Below are 26,798 nucleotides of genomic sequence, written 5' to 3'. Positions count from 1 at the left end.
GGATTTTCTTTTACATCTTATTCTGGCTGCTTCCATTCTAGAGTTATCAATGTGCATACATACGAAAGAGACAAGCATAGACATGCAAGACCTGTCGAGCATCGATGTGCGTTCGTGTTGTTGGGGGTCGCATCTCTAGCTCTTTTCATTCTGGACTAAATTCACATCTCAAGTTGGAGATATCAACTAAAACTTTGTCGAAATCTTATTTTTACTTTTATGACTCTACTTGTTGATATCTCCGTCTTCTGAATACTGCAAATCATACTTCCGGTTTTCTTGCTTACTCTCCGCTTCCTTTAACCGAGATGCAGAATAAGTACCGCACTATGTAATTTACATAAAATGCTTAAAGTTGTGGAAACGTTGAGTCAATGCAATCGTAGCAGCCAACATCCTTTTTAAGAAAACATTTATTTGTTATTGTTGATATTCGAACCAACAAAAAAAAAATCATAAACATCAAAAGAACTTTTTTTTGTTTTACTGTTTTTGATTTTCAAAAATTAAATATTCACTTATTAAACTTATCTCATCATCAGTGTTTTTTTCTTGATCTGAATTTTAATTTTCTTAAAGTTTCGTAAAATTTTTTAATAATTATTTATTGTATTTTCTTTATAAAAACAAAAACGAAAATTGTTTTCATTTTTTAATTAATTTTCCATTCAATTACCTTCACGATAACACAAATAATATATTTTTCATGGAAAAGATTGACCAAGGCTTGCAAAAAAAAAAAAAAAAATCACCAAACTTTCGTCCGTTTCAGGTATTCGTCCGTATAAGAGAACGGATCATTTTCATTCCATTTCATATTTATTTCTATAGCTAATCTCCACCGGTGATCCCCATTGTGGTGTGAAACAGTCAGTGGTATTATTGCATTGCGTCAATCTTCCCAATTACAGCACATCAACATTTTGGAGGGGTTATAAAAGTGAAACCAAACGTACTTTTTATATTCTACTCTCGTACCTCTTGTTCGTGTCTCTGATTGGTTTTGTGTTCTGCCGTTCATCCCATTTGGAACAAAAGCTCTCAATTCATAGCAACAGACGCAAATCTCATTTCTTTCTAGACAAATTGGTTTTATTCAGTCACCATGGTTTTCCATGGTCAAAGTTCCATTATCGTTTATCCTTAAAAGGTCGGTAGGGGATCTCTATTGTTTTAGGCAACATTTATTTCTATCTCGTCGCCTTTACAAGAAGTCTGCCAATCCATATTCTCGGGGAATCAGAGACAAACTTTTTTTCTGATCTGCTCTCCGCCCCTCTCTCTCTGCCTGACCCCGAATCAAACTCTCTACTAACTCGTATGAATCTGCCCCACATCACGCCATGTCAACCCGTCTCTCTAATTTGGTTATGTCACTTTACTTTTATATAAAAACAACCTGCCTATGCTAATAACTTATAATCTAAAAAAAATTAATGATCTCCAATTTCTAATTCTTCACACAACTGTTGTTATACGACAGTGTTCTGCTTACTCATTTGCTTTTTATATAAAAAGTACACAAGGATGGTTCTAGATCCACAAAGTTTTAATACTTCATCAAATCTAACATTCAACTTTGTAATATATTTCAATCTACAAAGTTGCCACTAACATTTGAGCAACTTCGTAAATGTTTTCTTGAGATTCAATTTACTTACGTTATATATTTGGCATATTTAGTTTTTGAGATTTTTCTTTCCATTCGATTATTGGATGAGTGGAATTTAGATATTTTCTACATTCGGCAACGTTTGCTACTTTGAGTTTTACTAAGTGCTATTCCGTTATTGGCTCCTTCGGCTACACTAAATGAACTTTTGTGGAAATCTATTTTCGACAAGCCAGAGTCAAAATTTGATATTTCTCGTTCGTACTGGAAATAAATATTTCAGATCTCTTTTGTTGTGATCCGCAAGGAATAAACATAATTAGATTTACATGTGATCTCTCACTCTTTCTTTCATTTATCTCTCTCTCTCTCTCTCTCTCTCTCTCTCTCTATATATATATATATATATATATATATATATAGATAGATAGATAGATAGATAGATAGATAGATAGATAGATAATAGATACATAGATAGATATAGGCGTTTGGACAATGTTTACCCATTGTAATTTCGCATACCCATCTTAGCAGCAGGCAAATACCGTGGCGGTGAGAAGCGTCAAGTTTCAATCCTGGCTTCAGGTATTTGCTAGTCTAGCCACACTAATGAGCTGTGATACAGCGAAACAGCACTGTATGCAGATCACACACACACACACATATATATATTCTTTGTGAATATTCAGATATTACCGCCAATTTTTGTGAAATTTTACCAAAAGGTATTTGATAAATATTAATAAATATTACCCCAGTTTCAGTTCATTTGAAGTATTTGGAAAAGAGTTTATGGAGACCATATGTTCTTTTTATGGTTTTTATGTGAGAGCAATTTCTCATTTGAAAATTCACATATTTCAGATTTGCATTACAGTTGATCCATAGCAACAAATCTAAACAAAGATTCCATATACAATTTTTCCCCAAGAACTACCCTTTTATGGAACACAATAAGCCGAACCTACTTCCAAGTTGATTACAACATGATCGTTTTCAAGTCCAATGTTAACAAATTCTTATGGAGTTACCATCATGATAATCAGGTTCTGCCCAACTTCAACTATTACTGTATCATCATCCATCCGAAAAACTCATTAGCCCTTGTCCTCAAATGGTCTTGAGCCTTGATAAGCAGCGACTCGTGTATAAAGATTCCATAATTTTAATTTAATTTTTTTCTTAAGTACACTTAAGCATAAGCTTTAAGTTTTAGAGTTTTCTTAGAATCAAAATCGTGTAATGGATTTCGATCAAAATTAAAATAAGGATTCTGGATATAAGGTTTAATAGCATTATATATTGTGATCGTGGTAAAAAAAATATATGTTGTCAAATAGCCCCATTTGTAGATTCTTTCGTAAAGACAAAGGCTGAGGGAGCAAACCTTGATAAAAAAAAAAAAAAAACTTTAGGCGAATCGTGAAGCACTGTAGCAACTTCTGCAGCTGCATTGGTTCCGACCATATTGGTTTACCTTTTCATCGGATTTTGTCTGTGACGCCAAGAGGACGAGGCCTGGAAATTGGCAAACCTCAATCTCCTTATCACCCGCTGAGGTCTGTATCCAGAGAGCCAACTCCATCATCGAACCCTATAACTACAGCAGATGCTGCAGTGCGCTAGACTAGATGCAGAATGCCAATATCTTATTAGACAGAAAGTTGCCATCAAAAGAATATAAAATTGGTGCAAAACTTCTGTTTGAATAATCAATTGCTGTTTGTTTACGTTATGATCTTTTAAATGCCAACGCATTTCAGGTGAAAACATTATTACATACTTATGGGTCATGACGATTAAATCACCACAACGTAAAGCAAATCCATTACATGATTTGGATTCTAAAACAACTCTAAAATTTAAGGTTTACGCTTAAGTGCACTTAAGAAGAAATTGAAAATTGAAATCCTCAAATGTATGTATTAACGAGTCCCTGTTTATCAAGGCACAAAGCCACTTGAGGAAAAGGGCTAATGAATTTGTCAAGTGGGTGATGGGACAGTACTGTGAGGATTGGAAGGTTTTTTGGACACAAGTCTGCACAACTAACTTATCCACGATGCTTTTGTCAACCTCCTAGCTTTCCTCTTGAATTAGTTCCCCGTCCATGAATCAAACATGACTACAAGCGGTTAGGCTGTATAAGGGTGTTAAAGTTGGTTAAAATCAAACTGTTCCTCCTTTAACTGAATTATTTTGATTATCGATAAATATCGGAGCCATTCCGATACAAAGCCTATCTAAGACTACACCCAGACACATGAAGTACATTTGTTTGAAATTAAAAAAATATCAGCTTTTTTGGAGCCCATGGAGAACAACTAACACAAAAACAAACTACCTTATATATAAAGTAGAGATACAAGCATACAATTGTTTCGGTCAATACTCATATTTATATAAAATTCAATATATATATATATATATATATATATATATATATATATATATATATATATATATATATATATATACACACACCCAAAAACACACCAAGTAAAAGGTATTCAAGAGGGAGAGAACTCGTGAATTAAAATGAGGTTATTAAGAGGGCTCCATATATATATATATATATGCTTAAGTATTAGTTTGTAATAAAAACAATGCTTAAGTATTAGTTTGTAATAAAAACAATGCTTAAGTATTTGCTTGTAAAAAAAACAATGCTTAAGTCTTACCTCGTAATAAAAACAATGCTTAAGTATTAGTTTGTAATAAAAACAATGCTTAAGTATTAGCTTGTAATAAAAACAATGCTTACGTATTAGTTTGTAATAAAAACAATGGTTAAGTATTAGTTTGTAATAAAAACAATGCTTAAGTATTAGTTTGTAATAAAAACAATGCTTAAGTATTAGTTTGTAATAAAAACAATGCTTAAGTATTACCTCGTAATAAAAACAATGGTTAAGTATTAGTTTGTAATAAAAACAATGCTTAAGTATTAGTTTGTAATAAAAACAATGCTTACGTATTAGTTTGTAATAAAAACAATGCTTAAGTATTAGTTTGTAATAAAAAAAATGCTTAAGTATTAGTTTGTAATGAAAAAAATGCTTAAGTATTAGTTTGTAATAAAAACAATGCTTAAGTATTACCTCGTAATAAAAACAATGCTTAAGTATTAGTTTGTAATAAAACAATGCTTAAGTAATAGTTTGTAATAAAAACAATGCTTAAGGGTTAGTTTGTAATAAAAACAATGCTTAAGTATTAGTTTGTAATAAAAACAATGCTTAAATATTACCTCGTAATAAAAACAATGGTTAAGTATTAGTTTGTAATAAAAACAATGCTTAAGTATTAGTTTGTAATAAAAACAATGCTTAAGAATTAGTTTGTAATAAAAACAATGCTTAAGTATTAGTTTGTAATAAAAACAATGCTTAAGTATTAGTTTGTAATAAAAACAATGCTTAAGTATTAGTTTGTAATAAAAACAATGCTTAAGTATTAGTTTGTAATAAAAACAATGCTTAAGTATTACCCCGTAATAAAAACGATGCTTAAGTATTAGTTTGTAATAAAAACAATGCTTAAGTATAAGTTTGTAATAAAAACAATGCTTAAGTATTAGTTTGTTATAAAAACAATGCTTAAGTATTAGTTTGTAATAAAAACAATGCTTAAGTATTAGTTTGTAATAAAAACAATGCTTAAGTATTAGTTTGTAATAAAAACAATGCTTAAGTATTAGTTTGTAATAAAAACGATGCTTAAGTATTAGTTTGTAATAAAAACAATGCTTAAGTATTACCCCGTAATAAAAACGATGCTTAAGTATTAGTTTGTAATAAAAACAATGCTTAAGTATTAGTTTGTAATAAAAACAATGCTTAAGTATTAGTTTGTTATAAAAACAATGCTTAAGTATTAGTTTGTAATAAAAACAATGCTTAAGTATTAGTTTGTAATAAAAACAATGCTTAAGTATTAGTTTGTAATAAAAACAATGCTTAAGTATTAGTTTGTAATAAAAACAATGGTTAAGTATTAGCTCGTAATAAAAACAATGCTTAAGTATTACCTCGTAATAAAAACAATGCTTAAGTATTAGTTTGTAATAAAAACAATGCTTAAGTATTACCTTGTAATAAAAACAATGCTTAAGTATTAGTTTGTAATAAAAACAATGCTTAAGTATTAGTTTGTAATAAAACAATGCTTAAGTATTAGTTTGTAATAAAAACAATGCTTAAGTATTAGTTTGTAATAAAAAAAATGCTTAAGTATTAGTTTGTAATAAAAACAATGCTTAAGTATTAGTTTGTAATAAAAACAATGCTTAAGTATTACCTCGTAATAAAAACAATGCTTAAGTATTAGTTTGTAATAAAACAATGCTTAAGTATTAGTTTGTAATAAAAACAATGCTTAAGTATTACCTCGTAATAAAAACAATGCTTAAGTATTAGTTTGTAATAAAAACAATGCTTAAGTATTAGTTTGTAATAAAAACAATGCTTAAGTATTAGTTTGTAATAAAAACAATGCTTAAGTATTAGTTTGTTATAAAAACAATGCTTAAGTATTAATTTGTAATAAAAACAATGGTTAAGTATTTGTTTGTAATAAAAACAATGCTTAAGTATTAGTTTGTAATAAAAACAATGCTTAAGTATTACTTTGTATTAAAAAAAAATGTTTAAGTATTAGTTTGTAATAAAAACAATGCTTAAGTATTACCTTCTAATAAAAACAATGCTTAAGTATTACCTCGTAATAAAAACAATGCTTAAGTATAAGTTTGTAATAAAAACAATGCTTAAGTATTAGTTTGTAATAAAAACAATGCTTAAGTATTAGTTTTTAACAAAAACAATGGTTAAGTATTAGTTTGTAATAAAAACAATGCTGAAGTATTAGTTTGTAATAAAAACAATGGTTAAGTATTTGTTTGTAATAAAAACAATGCTTAAGTATTAGTTTGTAATGAAAAAAATGCGTAAGTATTAGTTTGTAATAAAAACAATGCTTAAGTATTAGTTTGTAATAAAAACAATGCTTAAGTATTAGTTTGTAATAAAAACAATGCTTAAGTATTAGTTTGTAATAAAAAAAATGCTTAAGTATTAGTTTGTAATAAAAACAATGCTTAAGTATTAGTTTGTTATAAAAACAATGCTTAAGTATTAGTTTGTAATAAAAACAATGCTTAAGTATTAGTTTGTCATGAAAAAAATGCTTAAGTATTAGTTTGTAATAAAAACAATGCTTAAGTATTAGTTTGTAATGAAAAAAATGCTTAAGTATTAGTTTGTAATAAAAACAATGGTTAAGTATTAGTTTGTAATAAAAACAATGCTTAAGTATTAGTTTGTAATAAAAACAATGCTTAAGTATTAGTTTGTAATAAAAACAATGCTTAAGTATTAGTTTGTAATAAAAACAATGCTTAAGTATTTGCTTGTAATAAAAACAATGCTTAAGTATTAGTTTTTTATAAAAACAATGCTTAAGTATTAGTTTGTAATAAAAACAATGCTTAAGTATTAGTGTGTAATAAAAACAATGCTTAAGTATTAGTTTGTAATAAAAACAATGCTTAAGTATTAGTTTGTAATAAAAACAATGCTTAAGTATTAGTTTGTAATAAAAACAATGCTTAAGTATTAGTTTGTAATAAAAACAATGGTTAAGTATTTGTTTGTAATAAAAACAATGCTTAAGTATTTGCTTGTAATAAAAACAATGCTTAAGTATTAGTTTGTAATAAAAACAATGGTTAAGTATTTGTTTGTAATAAAAACAATGCTTAAGTATTTGCTTGTAATAAAAACAATGCTTAAGTATTAGTTTGTAATAAAAACAATGCTTAAGTATTAGTTTGTAATAAAAACAATGCTTAAGTATTTGCTTGTAATAAAAACAATGCTTAAGTATTAGTTTGTAATAAAAACAATGCTTAAGTATTAGTTTGTAATAAAAACAATGGTTAAGTATTTGTTTGTAATAAAAACAATGCTTAAGTATTGGTTTGTAATAAAAACAATGCTTAAGTATTAGTTTGTAATAAAAACAATGCTTAAGTATTAGTTTGTTATAAAAACAATGCTTAAGTATTAGTTTGTAATAAAAAAAATGCTTAAGTATTAGTTTCTAATAAAAACAATGCTTAAGTATTAGTTTGTAATAAAAACAATGCTTAAGTATTAGTTTGTAATAAAAACAATGCTTAAGTATTACCTCGTAATAAAAACAATGCTTAAGTATTACCTCGTAATAAAAACAATGCTTAAGTATTAGTTTGTAATAAAAACAATGCTTAAGTATTACCTCGTAATAAAAACAATGCTTAAGTATTAGTTTGTAATAAAAACAATGCTTAAGTATTAGTTTGTAATAAAAACAAAGTTGAGTTTTTTTTCACTCTGGCATTGATATTAAAAGCCTACTTTTGTTTTCTATTTAAAGATTATTAAAATAAACTTTTAATATACTTAATCATGAATATTTAAAGATTATTAAAATAAACTTTTAATATACTTAATCATGAATATTTAAAGATTATTAAAATAAACTTTTAATATACTTAATCATGAATATGCGAACGACTACATGAAGTATTTGCATATTTCTTTGAAAAACGAGCAATCATTGATTGTTTATTTTTTATGGTTTCTTTGTCGGTGTGTGTGCGAAAATTCTCTATCAAACTCCACTCCGAATATTTGGTTTACAGTTGAAATTTGATATATCGGGTATTTATATCTGTAGCACAATTTCGATTTGGTTTTTAGCCTGCAAAAATAGCTGCTAAGGAGTGGAAATTGAAAGAACACAGTTGAGATTATTCGACAATCTCTTGAGCATGTGTACATATATATTTTTATCTTGAAGTCGCTAAATTTTTGCCATTTTTTTTTATCCATCTGACGAAGGCAGAACTGCTAAATAACGACTATTGCTGTAGCACGGAATGTTTTGGTTTCGATTCCAGCTGATGATACGAAGTCATTTTTTTTTTTAACTTTTGAAATCATTCTGGCTGACTGGGATAGTTTCTGCACATTTATATCTGATCTACCTCTGCATTCCATGTTTAAAAAGGATGTGTCCTCTATAGTATCAGACCTAACCAAATGGTTAATTGTAGACCGATTCATACCATCCAAAAAATTCCAACAAAAACCTAACAGCCAGCCATGGTTCTCCCAAGAATGTGCTGCTGCCATTGCACACAGAACCCACTTTTTCCATAGCTACCAAAGTAATAGATGTACTGAGACTAAAGCTGCTTTCAGGACTGCTAGCAACCACTGTAAAAGAGTAATAAAAAATGCAAGAGAGCTATATGCTCAGTCCATTAAATCCATAGTAGTTTGTTCCCACGAGTATTGCCAAATAGCAAACAGGGTCCTGCACAGAAGCATGCAATCTATCCCAACCATCACCAATGGACCTGAGGTCATCTCGTCAGCATCAGACAAGGCCAAACTATTTGCCAAGAACTTTGCAGCTAACTCTACCCTATGCGACGAAGGCCATCAACTCCCCGTATTTCCTCCTATAATACACAACATGCTAGGTAACATACAAATATCTGTGCGTGAGGTTGCGAACCGAGAATACGCTATGCAACATACAAATACGTGTGCATGATGTCGCCAAGCTAATCAAGAACCTTGATTCCAGTAAAGCAATTGTCCCTGACGGTATTCCAATTATAGTGTTGAAAAAGCTTCAACTAGAACTAGGTCCCATATTTACAAAGCTGTTTAGCGCTGCCTTAAGGAGAAGTGCTTTCCAACACTCTGCAAAACCTTATCAGTATGCCCTGTATTTAAGAATTCAGGTGATAAGTAATCTCCCTCTCAGTACAGACCAATAAGTCTCCTATGTGTCATGAGTAAGTTGCTAGAATCCATATTTAATAGAGTAGTAGTCAACCACCTCAGCAGCAATAACCTTAGTGACATGCAATATGGTTTCCGTTATGCCAAATATACAGCAGATGTGCTGACGGTTATATCTCATAGGATTAGTGAATCTCTCCACAAAGGTTTCCTTTCTAGGGCAATTGCTCTTGACATATCAAAGGCCTTCGATAAGGTTTGGCATAAAGGCCAACGTCACAAGATTTCCAGCTACGGTATAACTGGAAATATTTTCTCAATTATTAAATCATTTCTCTCTGATAGGCTCATAAGAGTAGTGGTTGCTGGGCAGAAATCAGAGGCCCAGAATATTAATGCTGGTGTCTCTCAAGGGTCCATTCTGGGCCCAACTCTCTTCCTGATCTATATCAATGATCTCCCAAAACACATACTTAAATCATTCGTTGACATCTATGCTGATGACACAACCATCTATGGCAACACATCAAAGGCCAAATGACAAAGTTCTCTCTGATTCTCTCTCCTCTGATCTCGAGCGCACGGTACAGTGGAGGAAGATGTGGCTGGTTACTTTTAATGCATTTTAAACCAAGCTCCTATCTTTGCGTCATCAACGGTCTGATCCTCATCTGGCATCAATTGAAATGGATGGCTTTCGTCTTAGGGAGGCCTCATGTTTTGACAAGCTTCTGGGATTGACCTTTACTCCTGATCTGAAATGGGACACGTACATCAAATCTGTTGCCAAGGTCGCTGGAAAGATGGTGGGATCCTTCTACCGCTCCAGAAGATATCTCACTACTGATGCAATTCTCTATCTATATAAAAGCCAAGTTCGTCCAAAGATGGAGTACTGTTGTCACATCTGGGCAGGAGCTGCTAAAAACAGCCTATCCTGCCTTAACAGAAGTACAAAATAGACTTTGTGGCTTAGTGGGGGGGGCCCTTTTCTCTTCTCTGCAACCTCGCTCCCACAGAAGAGACGTTGCGAGCCTGTCTTTGTTTTATCATTACTTCCATGGCAAGTGCTCGTCTGAGCTCCAATCTCTAGTCCCCCCTCGCCAATCTTTTACGAAAAACACCCGTCTAACTGAAACCAATGTCAATAATTTTCTCCATTCTTCATCTGTGCCTAAATCAAAATGTAGATTCCATAAACAAAGCTTCTTTCGTAGAAGTGCACGCCTGTGGAACTCTCTTCCGTTTGCCTGTTTACCACCTGACTACTACTTGGATGTCTTCAAATCCAACATAAACAAATTCCTGATAACCGCCCCCTTAAGTAAGACACTTTATTAAATCTCCATTACTAACGATTACTACGACATTATCCCATTGATTACTGTACATGCAATAACCATTATCCCCGAGTGGCTTCCGGGCCTTGATAAGTGATGACTACCATGTAAAAAAAAGCATTCTTTAACTGTTAACCAAAATGGCTAACAAAGTTGTTTTGAATGTCATTCTATTCTAAAACCGTACTGCTCATCAGTTGTAGATAAGAGCTCGACAATGTTTGAGTATCACTTTGTAATAAAAACGGTCAATAACGTGAAGATGGCAGTCGATTTGTCCAAAGAAGCCTAATTAATGTGGAAGCCGTGCGTATTGCACGGTTAGAAGTTGTCATACGACTCCCAATTTGACGCACTGTTTGCAATCCTCCCCGGCTAGATGTGTTACTAATATTTGGCCGACTTAATTACCCCATTCCTACACTGTGCAACCAGTCCAAGGTTTGCCTAAACAGCAACAACTATCGATAAGTTAATTGCTTTTTTTTCCCTAAGATTTTTTCTGTTTTCTTTCTTGATATCTTGACTTACCCAGCAGGGGTCACGTGACACTGAGCTATTAAGATTTTTCTTTTCCATCTGAAGAATTGGAATTGCATGACGTAATTGTAGAAACAACGGTTGGCGGCGGAACGATCATTAAAGTTTCAGCTTTGGTTGGTTGTTGTTTTTGTTTTACGGCATATCAACCCTTCTCGTGTTATTTAATGCCGATTATGAAGAACAATTTTTTAATAGAGTATATTTGTTTTTATTAAGTCGGTTTCTATTCAACCCATAGTTGGGACCCTAACAGGTACAACCAGTCCGGGTCAGAGTGGACCTGGGAGCAATAGCAATTAAAGGGTGACTCCACAGTCCCCAAAGCCCGCAAGCTGGGGTCTCACCATCGAATATAGTTTTAGATCATATCCAGGACCTTCCAGCTTTGGAGAAAAATAACCATTATATATATATATATATATATATATATATATATATATATATATATATATATATATATATATAATGGAAGAAAACCGAATTCTAAAGATGATCTTCTACAGAGAACTGGAAAATGGAACCCGCAAGGTAGGAGGTCAGAAGCTTCGCTACAAAGATGTAACAAAGCAGCACCTGAAGGCAATGAAAATCAATGCCGAGTGTTGCCAAAGAAAGGAGTGGTTGGCGGAACAGTCTCCACAAAGGAAAGAAAGAAATAGAGAGAAGCCTTAGAGATGAGACACTATAGACGACACAACTCCGGCACCCACATATGCAATGCCTGTGACCGGATGTATCACACAGAAAGAGGACTATGCCAACACCGAAGGATAAAGCACTGACTGACTAGTCATTGTCTAGACTGACGAACGGCATGATGATGATTATATATATATATATATATATATATATATATATATATATATATATATATATATATATATATATATATAAATTCGTATATATATAATATTTCTATATATAATATTTATACGTAAATATTAACAATTTTTATACAAACAAAAACTAGTGTTTCATGCTTATAAAATCATCAGTGTAGGAAGTGCTAATTACTGCTGGTCGAGAGATTCAAACCTAGTCAACAAAGCCAACTTTAGCTTTGCAGTTTTTTTCCCCCTAGGCCACCGGAAATTAACATTTAACTTGAAGGAAATAAAGTTTTTAGGAAACCATATTGTTAGACTGTCGTAATCGGCAAATCATGAGAGTATTCAACGACAGGAAGTTCGAATGATCTGTGTCCGCTAGTTGACTGCATTTTCTCAATTACCATAATAGAAGTCAACATTTTCTTAAAAGGGCTTTATATATATATATATATATATATATATATATATATATATATATTTATATATAAACGAAAGGGAAAAGTGTAAACTCAAATGAATATAAATATTATAAAATAGTTATATAATAAACCAAACCAGATGTACAAGCTCAATAAATCCAACAAAGACATAGAGCTTAAATATAATATAAAATAAAAATTTGAATTGAAACACTTTTTTTTTCAAATTTTCAAAAAAACCCTTTTAAACCTGTAAGGAAAGTATACAAAATTTTAATTATTCGACAAGGAGTACAAATAAAACAAGAAAAACCTTATTCCATGGAGTTTCGAAGAATGCACTTCTTATCATCAGAGGGAAGAGGTTCGCAAAATATACAATAAAGTTTACAGGTTAATGCATCAGAAGAAATAAATAATATGAAGTTTATCACATTTGCATAAGAAGTCACAACGGTTTATAGGGATTCAATTTGAATGGTACAGCAAGAAACAGTAAAAAGGGAAAAAATCTTGAAGTTGAAAAGTTTTGTTTTTTTTTCAAATTTTCAAATAAAATTGTTTGAAATTGATACCGCTCTAATACATTAGCACTATATTTTCTAATATACTTTGATTTTTCGAAATATTAAAAAATGAATCTTTCGAATAAAGGCTTAAATTTTAAATAATTAGACCAGATTCTTTAAATATATTTTGTTTTAATAAAATATATTTTGAAATTTTATTTTAGTTTCCTTCAGTTTTTCGAATAATATATATATATATATATATATATATATATATATATATATATATATATATATATATATATACACACTAGCAAACGTACCCGTCGTTGACTGGGTTCAAAAACAGCCTACAGAAAATAGACTCTGATTTATGAAAGTATGATAGGTTATGAAAAGGAAGGGTTATAATGAGATAGCTTCGAATTTGGGAGTATCAAAACCAAAGCAAAATATGATGAAAGTAAAAATAAAATAGATAAACCCCATAATTTATTGTACCATACCCATTAATACTGAAAGACTTATCATAATATTCTGTGGATCTATATTAAAAAACCTTGTTAAACTTTGTGACATATTTCCATTCTATGGAAGTCAAGCGCGAACGACCACCCCATAATTTTATTATACCATATTTCTTCAAACTGAAGCATAATTATCAAAATATACTTACGCAGATAGATATCAAAATTCTTTATTAAATTGTGTGCCTATTTCCATTCTATGGGGGCCAGGCGCGAACGCAGACCCCACAATTTTATTATACTATCTCTATTTAAGTTAAAACATACTTACCAAAGTATTCTTATGTACATCTATATCAAAAACACTTGTAAATGTTTTTTTTTAATTTTTAATTTTTTTATTTCCATACTTTGTGGACCAGGCGCAAACGCAGACCCCCACAATTTTAATGAACCACTGTTCTACCAGATCAAATATACCCATTCATGTGTCTCAATACATCTTCTATCATTATATGTAATCAGTTTTTTTTTAAATAGTCAACCATATAGGAGCCTATTCGTGACCAGACACACACACACACACGCATACACACACACACACAGACATTCAGCTTTATATTATATATAATATATATCTATCTGCGTAAGTATACTTTGATAATTATGTTTCAGTTTGAAGAAATATGGTATAATAAAATTATGGGGTGTTCGTTCGCGCCTGACCTCCACAGAATGGAAATATGTCACAAAGTTTAACAAGGTTTTTTAATATAGATCCACAGAATATTGTGATAAGTGTGAACAGGTATGGTATAATAAATGATGGGGTTTATCTATTTTATTTTTACTTTCATCATATTTTGCTTTGGCTTTGATACCCCTAAATTCGAAGCTATCTCATTACAACCCCCTTTTTTAATGTTGAATAATGCAAATACTTGACGAAACGTTTTAATAAAAATTAGAAAAAAAGAAATAATAAAAATAAAATAAAAAATAATTAAAGAAAACGCGTTTAAAGGCCTTAAGACATTCACAATGTGCAGGTAGAAAAGAAAATGTTATTGCCTTTGGTAACAGTTGTTTGATTTTATTACTTTTTTTTACTATTAATTTTACAATCGACAATTTGATTCTTATTGTGTAGAAGTTAACACAAACGATATTAAAAACACAAAAAAAAAAAAAAAAAACACGTAACACGCGATGTTTCCAAATGGCGTAAAGAGTACTACTGCGAACTTATACATGCAGAAGAATGTCGCAAAAGGAAGCAAAATAAGTATTAATATGTGCGAGAAGTAAAAGTTTATGTAATTTATGTCCTTCCAGTAGTTTTACATGATGTTGGTTGTATCACGTGGACTAAACAATTAGCCAATCGCATTGACGTGTTTAATAATCACGTAATACGTTTCATCACAGGACATCGTGTGATCGGAACAAAACAAAATATCCACCCTCGATCAAACTACTTCCCTACTCAAAAGTAAAATCCTTAAACATTCTGGTTATGTCAAACGATCCATCACTGGTCTGTCAAAGTTATTCTTTAAAGGGTTTGCTGGAAGGCAAAAGAGGCAGAAGAAAGCCAAGGAGAAGGTGGGGAGAAAATGTTTTTGATTGGGCATCTCTCAACAGTTGGGCGTCCACCAACCAACTTGCCTTGGATTGTAAACAATGGCGAATAATAAGTCACATGCGTTCACAATCCGCACCGGAAGCGGAAGATGCGACTCATGATGATGTGCGAGAAAATACGTTAAATTACTTACGTGTCATGAGGTTGGTGGTGGTGGTGGTGTTGGAGTAGAGTCAGTTTTCCTTTTGACTTGCTAAACATAGTGACGTTCTTGGCTTTGGTTTTATACCTCCGACTTGATTTGCATATGTGTCAGTCATTGATTATTTAAGAGCATTCCCTTTCTTTTGGGGAGAGAGGCCTTTTTGAGAAAGTTCTAGTCGCGATTATCCGCGAGAATTTTATTATTTGTTAGCTTTTCTAGAGTTCTTGCGAGCTGGGTTATAGTCTTTGTGTTTTGTTTTTTCTTATTCCTGGCAGATGTAAGGTTGCGATTTAGTAATATTTCACAACATTCTACATGTGACCCAACTCTGATTTACCAACGACCCCGTGGCGTCGAAGAAACTTTTGACATATCACTACTAATAATAATAATTAAATAACTATCGACATATTACTACTATTAATATTAATTAAATAACTTTCGGCATATCATTACTAATAATAATTAAAAAGAAAATTAAGAGGTAAAAGTATCTCTTGGTTTTAATTTTTTATCAATAAATTTGAAGCAAATTGTTTGCTCCGAAAGCACATAGTTTCGAAAAAGCTAGGGACCACTTATGCAAGTATATCCCAAAAGGAAAGTTGATGGTAGCAAGTCTTAAAATATTATTTAAGACCTGTCAGCCTTACCGTGAAAAGTATACGTTGGTTCTGTACAGTTGTCAAATGGCGTATTGAATATTTCACGTTTAGTTGATTTATGCCGTGCAGTATGCCAGAGTTTCGAACCAGTGCATTTAAGACATAAAAAAAAAAACTATTAACGTGTTTATGTGTCATATAGAAATTAGTTTAAATTCCAAAAATTTCGAAAAAAAATCCAATAAATGTGCTAGATCTATATTTTGAGGAAAAAATCAGAGGGACTAGTGATTGGATATTTCTTTCTTTTTCTTTCAATAGTTGATTGCAAGAAAAAACAAGGGGGATAAGCAAATTTTTCATAAATAACAAAATTATAAGAACTCTCCAACTTTAATAATTTAAAATCTAAGATAAACTCGATAATTCAATAAATTCTATTTTTACTTGTAAATATTTTTCTACTGGATCATTTTTTGCAATTTTTGGAATTTATACTAATTTCGACATGAAATTACATAATAGTGAAATGCACCTCTTTGAAAACTGAAATGCATCTCTTTGAAAACCCGGTATACTGCACAAGTATTGATTTATGTGCCTTTAGTTGTGGAGCCAAGATGAAGAAGCTCATACTGTTAACTAGAATAGGGCAATGCTACATGGTTAATTATGCCCCCGTTTCTATAGGATAGTGTTACTTCGTTTCTATTTGTTGGATTGGCTAAGGATAATTCAATCAGTTTGCTTCCACGCTCTTCTGGGATATTACTGCGGACAAGACAGAGCGGTGAATCAGATCTACAACGTTAGTTCGTATAGGTCGGCTGGAGTGGTTAATTGTGCTACAGCATTAGAGAGATTCTATTGCGCTGCCTGCATAGGAACCAGACCTCAGATGAAGTTGCGGTTGTAAAAACAGTTTTATAACAAGCTATAAACTTGACCGACCAACTCCTATCCCACGAGCCCTATAATAAGGGGCGACATTTCTGGTATTACGAGGTTCGTGCTAAAAGTAATGCCTCCTATTTTTATTCCGCCTCAATGGATCAGAGGAGATTGTATATTAAATTGTTATAATGACTGAACATATGCATTCATAACCTGAAATTTTCCTCTCTTACTTGCAGAAATTGACGGCGTGAAACACTAAGAAGGCAACCCATATTATGGACATGCGTCAGAAGCAGATATGTGTCACTGAGTTCCTGGAAAATACATTAAGACTGGTGGTAACTATGTAGAAAAATAAATGCTGAGGCACAAAATGTCGATCGTAGCTCTCCAACTTCTTGTCATAAATAAGAGACGTTACTTTTGGAACGACCCTCGTATTTAAAAGAAATAAATTTTCCTAGTAAATGGGCACACAGAGGGTTTTAGTAATTACGGAGTCCTGGGTTTGGGTGGAAACTCCTGAGTTTTAAGACAGAAAATATAAAATTTAAAAATTGCAAGAAAAAGATATTAAACCGAAAAAATTATCCGTAGAATATATTTTATTAATATGAATAAGTACGGATTTAACATTTGCTTAAACCTTTCATGAAAACAATTCATTTCATAATATGGTGTCTTCTTTAATCCGTAAAAAAAATCAGAAAGGAATGATACGAATTGTAAGCTCAGCCTTCGGGGTAAATTATGGTCAACATGTGCGAAGCTGAGGAAATGGTATTTATGGTCTGAAATAGGAGATGGATATAAAAACCTATATACTTGGGTTTTGTCTTTCTCTTGTTTTTATTTTTGCTATTGTGGAAACTAGTTTTTACCATTCTCCCACCGCGAGATGTGACACAGATCGAAAGGTGGGAAAATGGTCCAGCACCTCAATAGAAGAAGCACTTTGGATCTGCAAGAATAAGTCTGAGTAGCGCCGTCGACATTCCCCAGTTAGGGCGTCTCAGATAACAAGCGATAAACTTGCTCCTCACAAAAGTCGGTAGGTAAGGCTTAGGAGAGTGTACCTCCTAGGGCTACACAGAACATTTTGCATCAGTCCGACAGCAAAAGACCATTAAAACGGCCCAGTTTCTGTTGGCCTAATTGTCGAGGTCGGAACCTCGACTTACGTATTATACAAACCACATGGAGACCAGACCATTGGATGTTTACTCCAACAAAGAAATTTGTTACTTGTTATTGATATTTGTTTTTGGGTTTAAAGCGTTTTTTATTTTTCATTTTTTATTTATTTAATTATTTTTTGGGTTTTTTTTTTTGTTGTAAAATTTTACTTGGTTTCCACCTTAACATTTTCCTTTTAAAATGACGACTTTTAACAGTTTTGGAGTATGCTGAAAACGAATATCGCATTTAAATTTTTAGCAAATAAGTAGTTTTCCAGATATTTTTTTTTTTACACAGTGATCACCACTTATCAAGGCCAGGAAGCCACTCGGGGATAAGGGTTATTGCAAGTACATTACGTTAGTGTGGAGATTTGATGAAGTGTTTACTTAAGGGGGCGGTTCATTAGGAATTTGTAAACGTTGGACTTGAAGACATTCAAGTTGTAGTCCGGTGGGAAGCAGGCAGACGGAACAGAGTTCCACAGGCGTGCAGTTCTAAGAAAGAAGCTTTGTTCATGGAATCTACGTTTTGATTTAGGCACAGATAAAGAGTGGGGGAAACTTTTGACAGTGGATTCAGCTAGACGGGTGTTTTTCGTGAAAGATTGGCGAGGGGGGACCAGAGATTGGAGTTCAGACGAGCAGCTGCCATGGAAATAACGATAAAACAAGGATAGGCTCGCAACGTCTCTTCTGTGGGAGAGAGGTTGCAGGGTAGAGAAAAGGGCATCCCCCACTAAGCCACGAAGTCTATTTTGTACTCTGTCAAGGCAGGATAGGCTGTTTTTAGCAGCTCCTGTCCAGATATGGCAACAGTATTCCATCCTTGGACGTACTTGGCTTTTATATAGATAGAGAATTGCATCAGTAGTGAGATATCTTCTGGAGCGGTAGAAGGATCCCACCATCTTTCCAGCGACCTTGGCAACAGACTTTATGTACGTGTTCCATTTCAGATCAGGAGTAAAGGTCAAACCCAGAAGCTTGTCGAAACACGGGGCCTCACCCAGACGAGAGCCATCCATCACAATTGATGCCAGCTGGGGATCAGAGCGTTGATGATGATATGAAGCAATGTAATTCTTTATGGTATTAGTGGTAGCCATTGTTGTTTACCAAGTAAAAATTTATCTTTTTTAAAACAAATTTTTGCAACCCCGACTGTTTCCTGCTCACTTCTTGATATCGCCCTTGAACTAGATTTATTTTACATAAATGGGCACAAACATAGTTTTAGTAATTACGGATTCAGTTCTGGGTCTTTCTCTTTTTACTCACCTTCGCCCTCGACAAGGTATATTGACACTTAGACATAACGGAGCTACTAATTGGAACCGTGCCTAAGAAGGATTAAGATGTTGGTTTGCGTTACATTTGAACTTCTGCAGTACAGTACAGTCAGGGAAGCATGTAGCAAGAAGAGAATTTAAAAGTGTAGCTGTTCTAGGGAAGGAGCTATTAAACTAGAAAGGGCTCTGCCATGTAGGGACTTCAACAATGAAGGGGTATGATTTTGCTACTATTATTAAAACATAACAATACAATGGGTTTTTTTTACTTATGAAAATTTATTTATTTTTTTTATTAGTTTGTGTTTAAATTATTTTGGTGAAGTTTTGTTTAGTAGGTTTTGTCACGGCTATCGCAAAAGATGGCCTATCAGCTGAAAGATGACGTCATCGCCGAGGTCCTAGCAAGCAAGATATGTGAATGAATATTAATAAAAAAAAAAAAAGAATTGAACGCGGGGGGGGGCGTTGTTTGTTTATGCGTTAAAGCAATTGAATATTTCGTTGAATCGTGGATTTTAAAGATTGAATACGTTCTTTATTTACTTATAAATTACATTTAAAAAGAAAAGAACACGATTTGATTTGTAGTGAAACTGAAGTTTATTCAATATAGATAAAAATTATGCATGTGAGATGACGTATGTTTGAAGCAGAAGACAAATGTTGCAAAACATAAAATATGAATTAAAGCAAAAAACAAATATTAAATTAAACGATTTTTAAAATTAAAACTAACAATAAATAATTTTTTATCCAAATGAACAACAATATTTTTGCGAATAACAATATTTTACAAAATCAAAACTGAAAAACGAACGATAAATTTGTTTAACTGAAAAATAAACGATGTTAATAAAAATTAAATTCAAACAAATAATGTTATTATAAACAACGTTACTAATGTAGAAACATTTTGAATATTAAATCATTTTGAATATTAAAACATTTTGAATATTAAAACATTTTTAATATTAAAACATTCTAAATATTAAAACATTTTTAATATTAAAACATTTTGAATATTAAAACATTCTGAATATTAAAACATTTTGAATATTAAAACATTCTGAATATTAAAACATTCTGAATATTAAAACATTTTGAATATTAAAACATTCTGAATATTAAAACATTCATAATATTAAAACATTCTGAATATTTAAACACTCTGAATATTAAAACATTCTGAATAGAAAACCATTTTGAATATTAAAACATTTTGAATATCAAAACATTCTGAATATTAAAACATTCTGAATATTAAAACATTCTGAATATTAAACCATTTTGAATATTAAAACATTTTGAATATTAAAACATTGCAAAAATGTGTTGTAGAATTAAATTAAAAGTTTGAATTTTTCTTTTTCTCATATTTTTTTTTGCTAATATTGTAATTCTCTTTGCGACAAAAATTGTTTATAAGAGAATTTGATGAACTCGTTATCAGTATTTTTAGAATTATTCAATCAAGAAATTCAAGTTTTACGATATAGCTTTTATTAAATTATTAGGTGAAAGCACACAATATATACAACTTACTCTCCATGTTAAATAAAAAGTAATAATTTATCATTTCAGCACAAATAACATGCAATATCTTTTTTTATATCCAAAATTTCCCTTTTTTATAAATACATGCTGAAAAACAATGTACTTATAAGAAAGATAAACATTTGAAATAACGCGTTTTTTAATAACTTTTCAGTCTTAAACATTTCATTGTTGTATGGAGATGGTGTGAAAGTTTTTCTTTTTATCGCATTCATCCACGTGTAATTCCTTGTCTTTTGGAAATGAAAAAAAATTAACTTTCGCTCCTTTTTCGTAGTCTTTTGGCAACTTAGATTGTGTAGGCATGTTAAAAATTTAATCAATAAATATATATATATATATATATAAATTTGGTCTTTATAGCTATAATATATATATATATATATATATATATATATATATATATATATATATATATTTAATCATGTCAAATCACACTTCATTTCCTTTTGACAGATTGATTGTTGCTTTTTTTTCGGATGAGTTAAGGGCATAATAGATGCACTGATTGATATAATAATTGATTGATTTTGCGCTACGAAACAGATGCTGTCAAGAATTGGATTAGTCAATTGAATTAAAGGAATAAATTATAAGATGGTCGACGTCATGAATTTTGGAATATAACTTTTTGTTATTTATTCTCTCTCTCTCTCTCTCTCTATATATATATATATATATATATATATATATATATATATATATATATATATATATATATAGAGAGAGAGAGAGAGAGAGAGAGAGAGAGAGAGAATAAATAACAAAAACTTATATATATATATATATATATATATATATATATATATATATATAAGCCGTGTGGCACGTGGCAGATTTCATAGGACTAAGTTTTATGACGTCAGCAGTCACCGACTGACTTGCACTTATCGCTTCAAGCAACTCATTCGCTTAGGATATACTAGAAAGGCAAAAATTACACTGATTTTATTATTATTTAAATATTGTCGAATGAAGAGTTTATTACTAACTTTAAATATTGTCGAATGAAGAGTTTATTACTAACTTTAAATATAGTCGAATGAAGAGTTTAGCGAAAAAATAATTCAAAATACAAAATACATACTTACCGTTTTTTGTAAATAGAATTAAAAAAGAATTCTGTTAGTTTTCCTTTCTTTTATTTTATTTTGGCAGACGTTAAAATTATAGTTTGATTAAGATATTTTGAATATGTCATATAAAATTGTGTACAACAAAATGTAAAGGACAGATTATGAAAATCAATTTAATATTACGCATTTATAGAAAGAAAAAACACTTCTTAACACGTTTTTAAATTGGAGCAACACCATACAAATATGCAGCCGAAATCGCCACAATGTGTCTCTGACATTTTTGAAGTCTCGATGATAACTTAAAAATAAAACAAAATATTGGTAGAAACCAAATAAATGTTACCATAACATTTATTGGGTAGATTTCTACCAGTAATTGTTTTATTATTCAAAGATATGATTCTGTCGTGTCGACCATTTTTTTCTTGTTCTCACGTAACACTCGACACTTGTAAGTTGTAAATCAAGTTTTCCAATTTTTGTAGTATAATTTTTTAAGTAAAAATCTTTTTGATACAAGAAAATTAAAAGCAGTCGCCGCTATCGATTAAATCATTGAATTAAGTTGCTATTTTCAAAACTTGAAAAAATTAATTGAATTCAGGTAAATATGGCAGCAGTAAAATCTTATTTAGACTTTTTTTCTTTTAGAGATTATTAAAATAATCATTAAATAAAACGATATCGGTGCTTCTACAGAATTTTAACCTAGCTAAACCGACCTTTTCCAAACGAAAGCTAATGGGCTTAGCCCTATTTTTAAATATGGGAATGTCACCTTAGCTTGCACTTCTCGAACGGTCCTTATTTTCCGTTTCAAAGTGCCGTTTTAGCGTTTACCGGTGCCATTTTTTCCGGTACCATGTTTACCGAGCACCATTCCGGCGTTGTCATTTGTCATTGCGTTCTTAACATGTTCAAATGGACAGTAAAGTAACTGTATGTATAGCAGGTGTATATATAGACATGTATAACAATTTTCATGACAAGTGCTTGACTGAGCTCCAATCTATGGTTTCCCCTTTCCAAACTGCCACAAAAACACAACCACTGTATATGATTTCCCCCACTTTCTAACTGTGCTTAACTCTAAATGCAGATTTCATGAACAAGGTTTTTTTCCCAGGATAACCCGCCTGTGGGGCACTGTTCCACTGGCCTGCTTCCCGGTTTAATACAACGTAGTATCCTTCAAATCCAATGTAAGCAAGTTCTTGTTGAGCCGTCTTCATAAACAATCAAATTCTACCAAATTTACACCATTAACGCTACCACCTTACATTCATTAACCCTTATTCCCGACTAGCATTCAGGCCTTGATAAGTGGTGTCTTCCAAGTAGAAGAAAACACAACACATACTGATTTTTTGTATAGCTGTCTATACTTGTAAATACGTGTAACTGTTGCACAACAGGTTTAAATACAGAACCAAAGCGTTCGTCTCGAACTGTATATATAATATCAATAGATCATGTGTGTGCATGTAACATATTTAACATCTTCGTGTCTGCGTGGTGCAGAGACAATGCACATACCTTATTTTATAGTTTTTCCGACTTCTGGTGGTTGTCACCGTCTTGAGGTTCTGTAACGAATATATCTCCATCCGAAGAAAAACGTCATAACACAGTATATGTTTTACACATAACTTTATTTTCACTCTCCATTCAAAGTTTGTAGTGAATAATTGTAACTTCATTTATTTTTTTAATTATCTTAATCGCTCAATAGGATGTGTGTATGTTTATTCTATGGGTTTGTATTTCTTACCATTTGTGACAGCCTATGTATTTGTGCTTTTCATCAATGTGTGTTTATAGGTGTGTGGGTTTGCGTGTGTCTTGTGTGGTTGTTCATTCCTCTGTGTGTACATATGAGTATATGTGTGTGTTTGTATGTGTGTATGCATGTGTGTGTGTGTGTGTGTGTGTGTGTGTGTGCGTGTGTGTGTGTGTGTGTGTGGTTGCCTAAAAGTGTAGATTATTGGTTTGAGGGCAAATTCTGTTACGTACATTACCTCCGCGGAATTGGTTCATAGATATTGGCTAAAATACCTGGCGCTCCAGTTGCGACAACACACAAAAATAGAAACACGAAGAACAATTGAATGTTCCCAAAAGAGAGAACTTAAATCGAAGTGGTGGGGGCAAGTGTAACGTGCTTCGAGATATGAACACAAACCCAAAATAATCGACTCAAGCTTTGCAATCGCCACGATTTAAGAAAGTGTCAAACTTATAAAAGATGTTATCAAATACGAAAATTGTTTAAGAACTCCAGTTCCAATGAAGCTATTTAATTGTAGGAATCCTACGTTAATAAGTAGTGATTAAATTAGCTATTTTGAATTTTGATAATTTTGGTCATGTTAATTGTACTCAGAGAAGAGTGGCGTGAGGAACCGGAAGTCAACAGGTCACACTCGCTAGACATAACATAGTCGAACGATGACGATTTTACACGGGTCACGTTTTCGAGCAGGAAAAAAATAAACATTTTATTCAGTCTCTTCACTGTAAATCAATCAAACACGTAATTGATGTAGAAATAATCTAAGCTGAACCTTACTGATGTCTGTCCGTTTGCGTCGCAATCATTTCGTTAGATAGAAAGTAACTTTAAGAAATTATGCCTTAATCATTAGTCTCTCTCCATACGTAAATTCTCTCTAATAAAATCTTGAGCAATCCAGCAAAGTTTCCTTGTGTTTTACATGCATGAGAAGTTTTTCGTCTTAGTTAAATAGGCAATCGCCGACTACTAGACGGCGCAGCACTCATAAAACAACGACGTTGTAGAGAATAAGAGACCACTTATAAATACTACGTATGTATATATTTAAAGACTTTTAATTGATTGTTAGTGTTTACAAATGTAACAAATCGACGATTTCGATGTTGACATTAGTTCTGTTGATCATTTGTTGAATCGATACTCATACCAGGGGCCAAATGACGGTTGCCGCTGTACCTTGTTAAATTAGTGTCATGGAACCAACAATACTTGAACATGACATGCAGAGATGTCAGTACCAGTCGTATCAAATTCACACACTCACCCCACTGCACCAAAGTTTGAAGTGTGCCTCACATTGTTATCAATCCGATCTTGAAAGAGTATTATATATATATATATATATATATATATATATATATATATATATATATATATATATATAACTACTTAATTTATTCACATAAAATTAATATACGGAAGTATAGATTTATGCGTAAACTTTAAGTATTTACTTCAAAAGTGCTCAATGAACCGTACTTAAAAGATAACGCTACTCCAATATACGTAAACCCTAAGTCCAATCACCCACCATCAATTATAAAACACATTCCTAACTCGATCGTAAGTAGACTCCGTAATAACTCAAGCGGTGAAAATGCATTTAACAGGTCAACCAATATCTACGAAACAGCCCTAAAAAATAGTGGATACAAAAATATCGATATCAACCATAAGCAACAAAACACCAATAACTATAATAACATTAAAAATAGAAGAAAAAGAACTATAATTTGGTATACGGCCCCCTTCAATCAAATGTTAAAAACAAAACTTGACAAGAAATTTCCAGATCTTATTGAAAAACACTTTCCTGCAACCAACCCCTTACACAAAATTTTCAATAAAAATACCTTAAAGTTATCCTACAGTTGTTGCGAAAATTTAGAGATGATAATTAAAGCACATAATAACAAAATATTAAATAAAAACAATGTAAACAACAACAAAATAAACAATAAAAAAGTAGACACCATGACAAAAATAAAACTAACACTAGCAGAAATAATAATAATAATAATAATAATAATAATAATAATAATAATAATAATAATAATAATAATAATAATAATAATAATAAACCAACCCCGGACAAGAACAACCATACTATAAATAAAAATACTAATAACGAATAAGATAAATGCAACTGTAGACACCGCACACTTTGCCCACTTCAAAATAAATGCCTAACCAAAAGCGTAGTTTACCAGGTCACAATATTTGCGAAAGAAAACCCGAATAACAAGAAATATTACGTAGGTGTGACTTCCTTAGATTTCAAAACCCGATACTATGACCATAAAAGTACATTCAACAATAAAAAAAACACCGTATAAAAACAACACTAGCGAATAACTACTGGGAACTCAAAGAAAGCGGATATTCGCTGGTAGTCGAATGGAAAATACTAAGACAAGCTACCACGTGTAGGGACCTAGACAACCCATGTAGATTATGCCTTCATGAAAAATTTGCTATCCTGTACTTTAAAGAACCCCAACATCTATTAAACTGTAGAAGCGAAATAGCAAACAACTGTGTTCACAAAATAAAATTTACTCTAGGATAGCGATACAAAATAGTTTTAAAACTAACAAAACCAATAAAAAATAAGCAAATAAATAAATTAAATAAACATTAATATACATCAACGATCACACATATATGTATGTATATATATATGCATATATATGTGCATATATGTATGTACACATATATATATTTATATATAAACTAACATTAAAAAAAATACAAACCTAGTTTTAAAACAGATCCAAAAACTAAATAGAGCACACACAAAGGAACAGGTCAACCAGAGGCCAAATAGGCCTTTGTCCGATAAATGCGTGCTCATTGGCTGATAGGAAGGGCACGGTTGATACTAGAAAGCTGATTGGCTAACTAAAATCTCAATAGAAGAGGAGCATATAAAAACGATAAACAACTACAGAATTCGCGCATAAGCCTGAAGAGTCCTAGAGTGATGAAACGCAGAATATTCAGTGTAGCTTAATCGCCATATATATTTTATAAATCACTATATATATATATATATATATATATATATATATATTATTTCTTATTTT

This window comes from Euprymna scolopes, chromosome 17, assembly GCF_053919585.1.
Source record: "Euprymna scolopes isolate OS-2025 chromosome 17, ASM5391958v1, whole genome shotgun sequence".
NCBI classification, from domain to species: domain Eukaryota; kingdom Metazoa; phylum Mollusca; class Cephalopoda; order Sepiida; family Sepiolidae; genus Euprymna; species Euprymna scolopes.
This window is presented reverse-complemented; position numbering follows the sequence as displayed.